Consider the following 14,606-nt stretch of genomic DNA (forward strand, 5'->3'; position numbering starts at 1 on the left):
ATCTAAAATACCATACCTTTCTCCGTATAAAATCATCTGTATCTTAATCACTTCTACTAAAGTCTAGAAGAACTACTGAGGTAATGCCATTTTACATCTGTTTCACAGAGACCTCCTGTTAATATTTACTCGATGTCTGTAAGACATATTCATTGCAACTATTTCTCATGCTCAGGAGCTCTAGCCCTGGTACTGCATGTAGGGGAATTCTTCCCAGTGAGAAGAATCATATGGACGTATAAATCAAAAAGTGCATTCTCAACTGATAAAGAGGAAGATAAATAGGCCCAATCCAATAGTGCCTCTGGAACGATCTGTGGGCATGAGGCATTCAAAAGTAGCCCACCCTCTTCCATAAGCCATGAGCAGATAAATGGACTGTTCTCCCATTCCAGGCTGATTGGTGCTGACAAACTATAGATCACCTGTGAGGGAGCAGCACCCTATTTCACCAGGACTTGTCTCACTTTATTCCTTATCCACTGGAATCACTCTACCCAAGACAATAGACAACTTGGGCCTTTTGTCTGACTTTGTGATTCTCTTTTTCACCCTCAGAGCCAGTTTAGTTGTAATAGAAGCCATTTCTTTGTGGAAACAGTAAACACGTATTGTGATCATGAGTTTGAAAATCTCTCCTTAGAGTTATTTCTCGGCATGCAGTTATGCTTTTCTTTGAAGACAGAACTGCAATGTAATCTTTTTTTGGTGACATTCTGCTCTCTACTTACGTCTGCACTTACTTGGAAAAGTAAATTTAGATTGCTTGTTGTTAATGCTTCTGTGTTGATATGAGTGTGCTAATTCTAGTCAATTTAATTTACAGTAATTACCCTCAAGGGACTTTAAGTTTACACTGTGTGTAGCCTTGCTTCAGGTAAAGGAAATACTTCCCCAAAAAGCTCTTTAACAGGGAAAAATGGAAAAAACCTCAAGAAGAGTAACTGAGGAGGGATCCCTCTCCCTGGACAGACATGCAATAGATGTTGGGTGTACAGAACAATACAATTCCAAAATACACAATCCAAATGACAAAAAGTGTACATGGAATGTAATCATATATGAAGAAAGGGGAGTTAAGCAGCTTCCAGGTGTCATCAAACAGCTAGAGCCTCCTCTCCACCATGTACCCTGGCTACACAAACACACAAAAAGCAAAACTGAAGCACATCATGCACACAGAACAGAGAATGTAACAAACACACACACACACACACACACACACACACACACACACACACACACACACACACACACACACACACACACACACACACACACACACACACACACACACACACACACACAGGGAGAGAGAGACAAGAGGAAAGGCTGAATGTTCTGGTGGACAAAGATCCAGATCCAACATGTGGAATGAGGCACTGAGATCCAAGAGAGAGAGTGAGAGAGAGGTCTCAGGACGGGCTCTTCTAATTGGAGAGAAGACTTGTTACACGAGTGAGAAATTCACCACTGATCTCAGCTGGTTTAGGTCTTACATTACTCTTTGTCCGCCTGGGTGATGAAAGCCCTCAGATTAAAAAAAACACCACATGCTGAGATTGTAGCCACATTATGTTCATATACAGTTTATATGAATCCTGCACGTATCATCTGTATGAGAACATATGACAAATGATGAGCCCATGCCCACTGTGACTTTTACTTTGAAAAATAGCCCATTAGCGACAGAAGAAAGTTTACTGAATGTTTCTAGTCATAACAAAGAACAGTTGGTTTAGTTATTATCAGAACAGTTTTATTTGTGAATGATGAAAATTGTCTGTGAACTACAGGCAATGCCGAACTTATCAATTGAATAAATTGCAGGATTTTTATCCTGTTAATATATCCTTCAAACTCATTTTTAATACATATTTTATCGCCTACGGCTAAACTCTGTTTCTTTGATCCTCTGCAAGTCTGTGCATAAAGGATCATAAGGAATTGTGCCATTAGGATTAGGGGAACAGCTTCTTTTATCAATTACATCAAAGTTTCAGATGGTGCCCATTAAATACATGCTCACACAGACACACAAACATACAAATGCACATGCACACCATTTAATTCTCTGGACATCCAAAAGATTGTTGGTAAAAATAAGGACCACATTTTTGTACTCGACTTGACTCAGTGTCTGCATAGTAATCAGCTTGTAAATTTGGGTTGAATCACAAGTCAATCCTCAAAGCATCATGCTTGTTAGACCCATAGGCTTGAGGCTAGGAGCTTGGAAGAAAGCCAGGGGCATTTAAACACAGTCTTCTATCCAAAGAAGGGATGAAAGCTTACTTTTAACTCCTGCTATGCTGCCAGTGTAGAAAGTGCACTGCTGACACTGTTGCTGTGTTCTGTGCAAATATGCTGAAATGTACACCGACCATAGATGACACTAATGATAGTAAGCAGCAGGGAATGTTTTGTTATTACCAAACAGTGCTGAGACTCTGTAATTAGCAACTGAGAATGCAGCTACCTTTTACTTAAAAAATAAGTTTACAACAAAAAGAGCATTTTTTCTGATCAAGACAGAAATATACTTTATTTACAGTACTCCTAGAAATAAACCAGTGGAATTAACACTTAGTTGTAGGACGTAAAAAAGCCCAACCTCTACAATGCCCTTGTGAGACGGTAAATTTTATGATGGAGCCCTCTGTGTTGGGCATTCATTGAATAAAATCCCTCATGACTTGTTATATGGCAGCTAAGAGGAGATGGATGACCCGCTCAAAGCAGATGTTGCAGCCACACACAGGGCCCTCTGAAAACAATGTGATCCTCGAGGACTCACTAAAGCACACACACAGGCAGACACAAACAAAACACGGACTAACACACACTGATCTTAATATATTGCATGGCCCTGCCCCCTGCTAGTACACTTCACAGACACACACACACACACACACACACACACACACACACACACACACACACACACTCCTTTTATATACTTTCATAGCACACAGACACACAAATACAGCCACAGATACACAATGGGATTTTGCTTGCACATAGAAACGCACATCACCAAGCTTTATTTGTTTGCGTTTTATCCTCAGAGCGGCTATAGCAGAGAGGACATCACACAGCGAAGAGCTGTCGATAAAACCCGCTCAGCATGCCCCGTGGTGTTTATTTTAGTATGAAAGGTAAGGTCATACCATGCTACAGACAGCAGGTTCCTATAGAGCAAATACATCCTGAACACTGATATCATATGCAATCGTATAGGATTTATTCTGAATTTGTATTCCATAAAGATTTAATTGATGTGTTGCACTTCAATGTTATTTGTTTTCAAATTAAAAAAAAACATTCAATTCAATTCAATTCAAAACCATGCATGCTCTAAAAACTTAAAAAAAAAACTTAAATCTCTGAGCTTCTTCCTAATAAGGAAGCAACTCATAGGGGACCATTTTTTAAATCCTTTTTTAATAACCCTTTTTCCTTTTAGAAATTCAGATGCTTGCATGTTTTGTAAAGTCACCATTATCATGGGAATAGAAATGGAGCACATGCACACACAGAGCTAAATGTCAACCTGCATCCCTTGGGTAAATGACTCATATGGTGTTAGGAGACTGAAGTAGAAAGGTGTGTAAAAGTCCCAAGTTAAAAGTTGGTGGCCTTTTAAAAAGAGAGCATTTATTTTGTCATATTTCATACATTATAAAACTATCTATCTTAACCTTGGTGTCTAAGCTGCAATTGATTTGAGATTAAGTGTTGTCAGTATAAAGAGAGATGCATGAGCACACATAATGTAAGCCTACAGAAAACTTTTATCTTGCAATCTTAGGTGAAAGTCCATCTGTCCTCAGCAGGAAGGACAATGCTACGAGCTCTATGTGCAAACTTCCCTCATTGTCTCTTTTGTGTGATCTGTAAATGAGAGACAATTTGCATTTGGTGGCATTGGGTAAGGGATTAGGGGACATGATTTATGCTCGAAAGACATTTATCGTTCAAAGCAAATGAGTTTCTTTTCTCAGCGGAACAATGGAGGGCTGCCTGACTCCTCCCTTAATCTTTGTGAACAAAAAAGGCTCACTAAACTGGAACTGAGGGTCCATGTAATTCAGACCCTGATTAAGCCACTTCTCCCTAATTTTACATTAGCCTAGCTTTCTATTCCCCTAGTTATGAGCATTAATCACGGTTACACAAGCCAATCAGAGGTCAAAACAGTCTGATGGGTTACTTTTTTATTGGTTATTGTCAAAACACAGATCCAAAGGATTAAATCAAAGGTCTTTGTTATTGTAATAGTTTCAAAATTCGGAGAAGCCAACATTTTCCCTTTTTCTCCTTGTCCAGAGAGACATTTCTAGACCGTGAGCTAAAGGTGCCTTTCATTTCTCTGAAATAGGCAGCCGCAAAAAAAAAGTACTGTTTACTACTGTCCCTTTTGAAAATGATTTGTTGGAATTGGTCCCTGACATAGCTCCAGGATATTTTGTAGTTAACATCCAAGATCTGAAAATGTTTTTGACCTCCTCCAGCACAGCAGACCTGCACCACAGATATGAAAACACACACTGTAACTCCTGTTTGAACCTCGCTCCAGAAATACCATAGTAGAGTGCTTCTTGTTTAGTGTACATTATGTGTTTTCCACAGTCATCAGAGGTTTGTCCATAATCATGATGAGCCCAAGGGGACGTCAGAGTCAAAGGAGTCAATATGATTGGCATGACTTTCAACCTAGGTGGTGAAATTGGGGGGGGTGGGGGGGTTCTTGGCTGTTAACACATGGTATGGTACTCAGCCAGGGAGATTAATGGTTCTGACTGCATCAGCCCAGTGACTGGGGATCAGAGGATGTAATTGGGTTGGGCCCAAATATGGGCATTCTAGACAGCTGCTCATAGCAGGAGCCAATCACATGCTCCCATCCCTGCCATGCTTCCCAGTTGTTTGCCACCTCAGGTAAAGATACTTCAATCTCTTATGCACTGGAGAAGCTGCTTTGATATTTTGATTACTTTGAAGAGGTTCTTACCAAAAATCAAACATCCATTAATCCAGAGACTTAACAGCTACTCAGAAAAAATAATTACTTTTTAATATCACTCTGAAAACTACTTGCAAAAATAACATATTAAACAATAGACATTGTATTATATTACATGTGTTACGTAACATTGATTTCTTCTTAAATAAGATACAATAAGATACACCTTTATTGTCTCCTATAGGAGAAATTTGTTTTGGGCAGTTAAGAGAACAAAAAACTGTTTAAAACTTCATTTTAAATACAACTACACATATTTTACTGTAACACGGCCACCTAATATCCATTACACACGCTGTATAGAAGCACATTTTTTCCCATGTATCAAAAAGCTGGTTGTCCTGGTGGTCGAGTGGTTTAGGATGCATACCATGTGACTGCAAGGCTTCTGCTCTTCTTCTCTCTCATACTGCAAAATACATGCAACATGGCTTTAAAAAAGCAGATCTGTGACGCATGATCAATTAAAAAGAAAGTAATATATTTCTCAGTTGAGAGATACAGTGTATAGGTACTGTCATGTCTACACATTGTTGATTAGAGGGTTTTTCATGTGTACAAATTTTACCTAACTGTACCTAAACGAAGTAATAATCTTTACTTCAAAACTAGCCAACTTGAAAGGAGCTGGTCCTGCTCTTTTGACATTGTCACGCTCCCCTAATTCCAGCAAAGTCCCCACTCTGATCCCAGCTGTAGCAGGGAAGAAATCATGTAAATTTATTGGTGACATTGAGATGGTTCTTTGCTATTCAAATGAGGCCTGCCTCGTCAGACGCTAAATGGTACCGCGTATTGGCTGGTAGCGGTAACCTCCCTGCAAACAGCTGTGACCCCATGCAGGAAGTCAGACATCCCACTTCCTGTGGCAAGCTGTGCCGCTGGCTCTCTTGGCCGAGGATGGCTTTCTAATTGGTGTCCTCTCACCCCTTTACTCTGAGATGCTCCTGCCTGACAGGTCTTGGCAGCGGGAGGAGATGTCCTTGGGGAGAAAAAAAGTCAGATCTGAGAAAATGCCAGAGTACAACATTTTAGAAAACGTCCCTCAAAGTCTTTTCAGAAAGTAAACTGAGGGGGAGTTTTATTAGATAGAAAGAACAATGAAAGAAATAATCCATGTGAGGCTTTCTTGAGCTACCCAATGTTGATTTATTTGAGACGCTTTGAGAACAATCAGAACTTCTTTAGTGTATTACTTTTGGAGGGTGGCTGCTAGTTTAGGAGATGGCATTCTGTCAATCAAATTGTATCTTTGTATGCGAGGCTGAATAAGTGGGTATATAATGTGAATTTTTCATTTATAAAAACTCATCCAAGGTTTTAGCAAGCTGTACTTTAAAAGAATTTACTGTGAAGTTTTTTTTTCTGGTTTTGGTTGAAAGTGCAGTATTCAGTTGTATCTAAGTAGCCTATATGTTTTTTCCAAGTAAACTCAAAGTCAAAGGTTTAAAAAGTAATTGAAGGGGTTTTATAAACTGTTAACAGGAGAAAAACATACAATATAAATATTTCTTTGATTGGTGATGATCCTATACTGTGACATTATTTCAATACTAATATTTCAAAAGATAAATCTCTGTTATAAGCAAAGGCAACTGGACTTGCTATACATTCTTAATGCCGTTTCGCCTCTCATCCAAAAGGCTTCTTCAGTTCTGACTGACTAATGGGGAGTTCCAGATATTTAACCTCTGGTGGTTGTGTCACCAGAGGATCGGTATTCTTCAAAAGATAAAAAAAAAACACAGTATAGATCTAGAAAATTATATTGAAAATGAGGATTGATGCAATAAGTTCAGAGCCATATTCCCTGCAATATAACATGCACAGTACGCTGAAAATGTTCGTTGCTCTGTAATTGGCTTTTTTTAAATGCATCTAGCCATATGCATCATCAAAGAAACAAATACTACCCACTTAAACACACAGGGGTCACTTTCCCTTATGATTCACACACTGCACTTTTGACTTCAGGTTCAGTTCTGGATCACGCACCCTCCAGCAGTTCTTTGATGATTTCGTTATAATAGGTGTCTAGTGGAGTAAGGAGAAGCATCTGCAGCTAAATGTCAGTAAGATCAAGGGTCTGCCGGTAGATTTTCGACAGAACGAAAGCTGCTGACACCTGTCATCATGCAAGGTGAAGAGGTGGAGATGGTGCAGACCTACAAGTACCGGTGCGTGCACATCAACAAAGCTGGCTAGTCTGACAAAAGAGAGACACTGTGCGAGAGAGGGCAGCGCATACTGCTCCTCTAGGAGACTTATGTGTATGCAACATACTGCTCTTCGTCTTTAATCCAGCAGCTGAGCCCAGGGCATGTGGTTTGGGTCTATACATTTAAGAGTTAGAGACAAAGGTTTAAACACAGGCTGTACTTAAGAAATTGTGAAAAAGGCTGAACATCTCCTGCTGATATTTTGCTTTTACTGCTGTATTTTAAATATTGTGGTACACTGATTCATGCAATTCACTGGAGTTTAAGCTGCTCTAGAGCTGAAACTATCTATTTTGTATCATTTGTCTGTTTACATTAATTTATTTTGCTCTATTTCTGTTAATATTCTTCCCTGAATGTATCCTGTTCTCCTATTCTCTGTTTTCTTTTGTAAGTGTGTCCCTATGCGGTGATTCAATTTCAATCTTATCTTATCTTCCCATTGACAGAACACAATATTTTCAACTCAAATGTCTGCAACCTATATAAAATCAAATTGTATGGGTATAGATACTGCGGTAAGAGTTAATAGAATAGAGGAATTCAGTGTGTGGCACATACAGCATCCCTGATTTTTGATATTGAGTGCACTAGCTCTGCTTTCAGACTTTATCTGATGATGCACAGAGGAAAGAAGCACTATCTATATTGTTAAAGCCAAAGCCTGTGGGCGTCAAACATTGACATGTCAGAATTGGGCTAAATTCAAAGGATTAATTATTTATATGGCCCCGATAAAGTAAAGGCTGTGCATGAGGTCACCAGCAGGCCTCACAAGCAAAGGAGAACTTGACAGGGAGCAGCACACAAGTAGTCTTCCAAACCCTTTTAGGAAGGGGGGGGGGTCGTCATCACTTAAGCAGCTGTTCAAGCAAGCAGGGGAAGTGACCTGCTCAGTAAACCATAAACAAGTGTGAAGTATATGTAAAAAAAAAAAAAAAGCCTTCTGCACTGTACGCTGAGTTAGAATTGGCAAGATAGCGTGCTCACCTTGGGGAGGTGATGAATTGAGATGAGAGAGGCACGCCAAGTCAAACACACTGATGTCACCGCAGATTTAAGAAAGCGTTTGATCACGCTGATGTACCCAGCATCATGACAGGAATCTTTGCCACCACCTATTAGATGACAAGAAAACAATCTTGGGTCAAATGAAACACAATGTTGTTGATTGAGTTGCACTGTGGGTGCGAACAAGTAAAAGAAATTTGTTCTTTTCTCTCAGCTTGATTTAGATAGCAATGAAGCTTAAAGGATTACAGACACATCGAGACAAAAGACTACGACAGGTAACAAACATTTGATCTTACAGTATGTCTACTGAGGAGTAACTCCAGGTAGATATGATAGCTTATGAAAGATTATTTAGGCTGATACAAAGGGGAAAGACACAGAGTTCCAGCTGTTATCCTTATTTGCTGGGACAGTTCAGTCTATATTAGACAACATTTAGATTCCTTACACAACCAGTGAGAGGACAGAAATGTTTATCTGCTCCTCCTAATCTGTAATGTTGCAGGTTGAAGGTTTAAAACTGATAGTATTGAGCTTACTTAGATTAAAAACTTGGTTCAAAAATAGCAGTTGATAAAATCAATCTCCCATTATTTGCTAAGAGGCAAAGATCAAGGCTGTCATTTCTCTGTGTAGCCAGCAGTAAAAGCGATTCCTTTCCAGCCACCGTAGACTTACACAGACGTAGCACCTTCCACTGCCTCATTCACATTACAAGATATAAGTGGGCAATATGTGATGCCATCCCTACCTTGTCTCTCTGGTGCTGCGCAACGATTCTCCCAGGTACGTCAGGCCAAGCTTCTCTAGCGACCTCTAGTGACTCTGTGCCGAGCCCCGCTGTGAGCCGCAAGACGAAAAAGACAATTGTAAATAGGTTTGGCTCACGTTGTTGTTTGTAGCGTCATATTAATAATATTTGTTTCTAGATTGTTTGCCACTGCTGTTTTGTTTTGTGTGGACAATTTCAGAAATTTTTTGGGGGACAATTTGCTTTGTATACATTGTTTGTTGTCGTTCTTTGTGTATATTTTGGTTCCTTCCAAGAGTTTAATTGGTTAGCGTGATGGTAGTTTGTGATTCTGTGGATCCTGTGAACTAAGCATTATTTTCTTTATGTGTTTTATGAGGATCACAGACCAAGTGGCGTGATCATCCGTTCTAGGAGTAGGGGTTCAGTGGTGATTAGGGCCCTTATCTGCACTTCACTGAGCCACAATTGTGTGTGTGTGGGTGTGTGTGTGTGTGTGTGGTTATTATTGCACTTTTAATAATTTCACATTTTATTTTTCAGTTTACAGTGTGTGTGTGTGTGTGTGTGTGTGTGTGTGTGTGTGTGTGGGTGAGTGATCCCTTTCTTTTTTTACCGAGTACTACTTTTCCTCCACTAACAGTCATAAACATTTTTAATGCCATTGCACCATTAAAGGAGCTGAACTCGATATTCAAAATATCAATATAGCAGTAAACAAATATTGTTATGTAAAGATAAAGTGGTTGAAGAGTGAAGTGAAGAATGAAGTCACACTGCCTCTATGTATGGTGTAATGTAAGCTCTTCTGTTCTTTGTTCTCTGTTCTTTGCTCACTCTGCATGTGCATGTGAGTACATGTGGCCTGAAAAAACGTCAGTATTTCACGTATTGGGGAACAGTTTGTGAGAGCCGTGTGGAGGCAATCCTAGCCCGCTTTTCTTTCTCCAGTATTTCAAGTACAGCCCCTTTAATATGTAGCTGATCAGCTGATGTATTTCAAATAAAGTAGGCCTATTCTTTAATAACTTGTATATTGTTTGTCTATAGTGTATTGCCTGTTTAACCCTATTTGTTTTTATATAGTAAACCTTTTACTCTTGGGCGAAACCCTTGCCTCTACCTTTTCTTGACAGCCAACTGTATAACTTATTGAATCTGTGGGGATTAGCTGGTTTGTAGTTGTTTCACTTTAATGTGAAGTTAAAGAGCCATTTTAATCCAAAGGTACTAGCTAAATTAGGCCTTTCCACAGCCTGGCCACACTCGATTAGCTAAGATTGTTTTAGAAACGTTGCCCATGTTAAAAATACTGCTTCAAATGTCACCAATCAAACCTGAGTGGAGTGTTACCATTGTATGCAGCAAAGTCTTTTTCTTAGTGTATGTGTGTTCGTTCACATACTCATACTGTAAACTGAGTTGCTCTTAAGAGAAAGGGTGTATTGAGCCAATTAATCCCTAAAGACAAAAGCAACCTCTTCCAGTCTTGCTAAATCTTTTCCTTTCAAAAACACAGATTGTTATATTTCTATTGTGCATCTCTGTGGCAGTGACAAGGAAACCAATGCTGACCTTCATTTAGACTATAGAATGACAATACCAGAGGGGAATAAGAAAGTGAGGGGGAAAAAGAAAAACGGAAAATCAATAGCTCATTTTCTGCTTTTTTGTATAGGGATTCAGATGTTTGCTGAGATAAAGGTCGACAAGCCTGAGAGATCTCTTGCACCATCTTAACTTGAACAACCCTGAAATTGCTATTGTGTCCATGGCAATTTAAAACTGAGGAATCAGTTTCTGCCCAAGACCCTTTTAATGTGTCTAATGGAAATAAGGCTAAAATGTGTGCATATTTATGTATGAAAAAATAAGGCTAAAATGTGTGCATATTTATGTATGAAAAAATAAGGCATATTATTCCTCTTGTATGTAAGAAAACTGAGCATTAATTCAGAGGCCAGTCAAGTTATACTGTTTATTAATTATCAAAAGATTTCTTTGATTTACAACAGTAATTGGAAGATAATGTGTTAACATTAAGGGTGTGACGAGACACTCAGCTCACGAGACGAGATTTTAAAGAAAACTTCATTGACGAAATATGAAATAGTTTTTTATTAAATCAAAAGTCACTAAATGAAAAACAAGCACTGTGAAAGTTTTTGCCACAAACTCAAATGACGGGCTCCTGTATAACTAACCTCGTCAGACCTAATAATTGCGGAGTGAACTTCAACTTCTAATTAAAGCTGTGTGACCTAACTGAACTAATTTATTTTTAAAATAAAAACTGTATCTGAAGTCTCTTTCCCAAAATTCAGCCATGGTGCAGAATCACAGCAACTAGAGCCAGTCCCACAATGAGCTTTACTTAGTATGTGCCATTTCTGTGTCTGTAGTTATTGAGGAGGAGAGAGAGAAGCGAGGGGGGCGGGGCAAGGTGGAGGGTGGCGGTGTGGCCTTGACCAACTGCTTGTTTGAAAGCCATGATGTCTCTCTCTCATGGGTGGGCCAAATTCTCTGGGCGGGCAAAGCAGAGAAAGGGGAGGTAACCTTGCTCCTTATGACCTCATAAGGAGAAGATTCCAGATCGGCCCATCTGAGCTTTCATTTTCTCAAAGGCAGAGCAGGATACCCAGGGCTCGGTTTACACCTATCGCCATTTCTAGCCACTGGGGGACCATAGGCAGGCTGGGGGGATGCACATTAATGTTTAAAAACCTCATGAAGTGAAATTTTCATGCCATGGGACCTTTAATGACTACATTTTTTTTTCTTTTTTCTTTTTTTTAAACCATAATCAAAGTTTTTCTTGAAGCATGATACACTGCTCAGCCTAAGATATTTATGTTATTTTTCAGGAACGTTTTCTATCGTATCGAGATCTATTCATGGAGAGATAGTTGCTTCACTCAGAGAACCATAGTTACAACGTGTGTTTTCTGGCTGTAGTTGGGACCAGTTGTTTTGTACTTGAATTTGTCATTGTACAATGGATAGAGAGAACTAAAGCTTATTTTACGATTGTTTCACAGTAATTACGTTTTGCCCAAATAATTAACTATCAAACACTCAACAGATGATATTGTGGAGATGCTCTTTCTCTTCTGCATTTCATTCATTGCAGCAGTAAACAAGGAAGTAGCTACTCTAGCATCGATTGATGATCATTTTAAGACGAGGGGAGAACATTTTTCTTGGTTTAGTCTCGCTTTGCCAGACCCTCCTCCAAAGCGCTCTGAAGGAGGGTCTGGCTACTCCACATAGCATTCGGGATGGTAGGAAAACGTGCTCTGGTTTAATGGCTTTTCTTTAAACCAATCAGAATCTTCATGTGCGGCGCTAAGCTCCACATAGAGCCGCTGCAAAATAGTCGTGTGAGAAAAAACTCAGATAGTCCAGCTAGCTGTCTCAATTTACCCTGCAGAGATCTGAGGAGCAGTTAACAATATTCCTTATAAATCCACAGAATTTATAGTTTCAACACAAAGAAAGCAGAAGGAAATGAAAAATACATGCATCCAGCGGAATTTCCTGCAGAACCGGAGCAATCGCGGAAGTGTAACGTCAAAGATATAGACTACTCTTGGTTTAATATCATTAAAAGTAAAGTTAGGCTTTGCTGTCTGCTTCCTGACTATTTTTAAAAAGCGGCACCACACTGAACTGCAGGCTGCATACGTGTGTCTGGGGCGGGGGAGAGAGGGAGAGTGGCGGTACAGGCAGTTTTTTTCCAATTGCAACTCCACTGCCGCTCTGTTAACTTGAAGTCAACTGGGCGGGGGGATCTTCTATGCAAATTTCGAGGTCAAACCCAGACTCTGTTTTGCTGGCTGCTGCTCTGTACTTGTGTACTGATATCGCGAGACAACTTTCACCTCAACGAGAAATCTTGTCACTTTTAATATCGCGTGGGACTCTCGTCACACCTCTACTTACAGTAACATAATCCAATTGTATTATGTTAACACATATGGATCACAGCAGAGAAATATGGATTCAGAGAAAAGCATCCACACAGCTGTTAAGGTGTGTCTAAGCTGTGTAGTATACATTAGATACAAGATACTTGAAGTGAAACACCAAAAACAGCTTGGATGGGAGGACCAACCAGATGTTAAATTCTGATATTATGAATTACGATTGATGAGGGGATGTCTTTGAAGCAAAGCTATTGACTAAATTGGAGCAATTAGCTTGTTTACTGAAATTGTAACAATTATACACACACACACATCTGTCCTGTGATCAGGATGAGAAGAGAATAAAGTTACATACAAGTATAAGTGCATCAGATGTCTGAGAAAGGAAAAAAAATTAAAACTGACAAAACCATAGACAGTGGTCATGTCGTGAAAAAAACTGAATACACTATTCCAAATTTTACAAAAAATTACCAAGAAGCATTCTTCTTCGTTCATCAGACAAAATTCAGTAATATGGATCATTCACTAATGTCAAAATGGATTCCTTCTTCCCAGTTCAGCAGAGCTGTATGTCCCTTACCAGATGTTCCCCGTTGTGCGTTCTGAGAATGGTGTGATTATGTCCACAGGAGACTTCCACATCCATCCTCACTTCCATCATTTCTCCAATTCAAAAGGGGACGGGTGTGAAGTTCACAGCCTCTGGTAATTATGATGTCTTTTCTCAGCAGGAAGGATGTATCGGAATGTGTCAGAAACCTTCAACTCAACCTGTGTCAGGGCTACTTTAGAAAGACAAAAAGTGGACAGTATCTTTCACATGATGACACAAGAGCCATAAACAGTAGACAGTTGAAAAAAAAGGTTCTTCATTGTGAGCTAGCCTCAGTACTAGTGAATCATAAACTTCAGTGTTTGTGATGGAGAATGAGGACCAGTGTGTTGATGTGAAAGAGCTCGTATGATCAGCCAACCCACCCTGTGTACACAAACAAATAAATAAATAAATGACATCATAAACTGCTCTGTTCGCCAGGGTGGGTATTTTAAATTAGATATGTTTGTTTCTTCAACGTTGTACCATGCAGAATTAAACATTACGCCATCAATCAACACAACCAAGAGAGTGTGTATTGAATTATGCCGTGTACTGAATTTTATATTCCATATTTTGTTTTTGTTGAGACTGTGTTGGGGAGGTGTTGATCCATTTTTAGGCCATATTTTATGTGGTTTTCATTTTCTTTAACTTGGATTTTGCAGTTATTGTATATAGTATATATATAAATATGTATTATAGTGGTGTTTATGATAGTGTCCAATTCTGTAATAGCAGGTATGCTTAAATACACCCTCATTGAATTAAATAAACATGACTTAGCGCTTAGTGCCATTTGTGGAAATTACACTTTCAAACGATGAGGCAGGGAATATTCTATATTTTGTTCCCGTCAACAATCCCCTGAAAAGACCCAAACAAACAATACATTATTCTGTCTGTGGCTTTCACCTCTAAACCAAATAATTCCTACTGAAGACATAAGTCTTTAAAAACAAATCACAAATAAATAGTTCCATCAAAAAAAAAGGCTCAGTAATCTCCTGAAGCAGCTTGGCACTGTAGTTTTTAGCCACTGCTACTCAAACAGGATTAAACAGTATATTTG

General features: G+C 39.2%; 1 long non-coding RNA gene across 1 annotated transcript; it reads right to left on the minus strand.

The window, feature by feature from the left end:
- Nucleotides 1–5,643: 5,643 nt before the first annotated feature.
- On the minus strand, nucleotides 5,644–9,097 carry LOC120567355. The gene is made up of 3 exons (XR_005640545.1): nucleotides 9,011–9,097; nucleotides 8,236–8,363; nucleotides 5,644–6,008 (listed from the first exon to the last, which is right to left on the minus strand). It is a non-coding gene; the product is annotated as an uncharacterized LOC120567355 (long non-coding RNA).
- Nucleotides 9,098–14,606: the final 5,509 nt, after the last annotated feature.

Source organism: Perca fluviatilis, chromosome 10, assembly GCF_010015445.1.
Source record: "Perca fluviatilis chromosome 10, GENO_Pfluv_1.0, whole genome shotgun sequence".
NCBI classification, from domain to species: domain Eukaryota; kingdom Metazoa; phylum Chordata; class Actinopteri; order Perciformes; family Percidae; genus Perca; species Perca fluviatilis.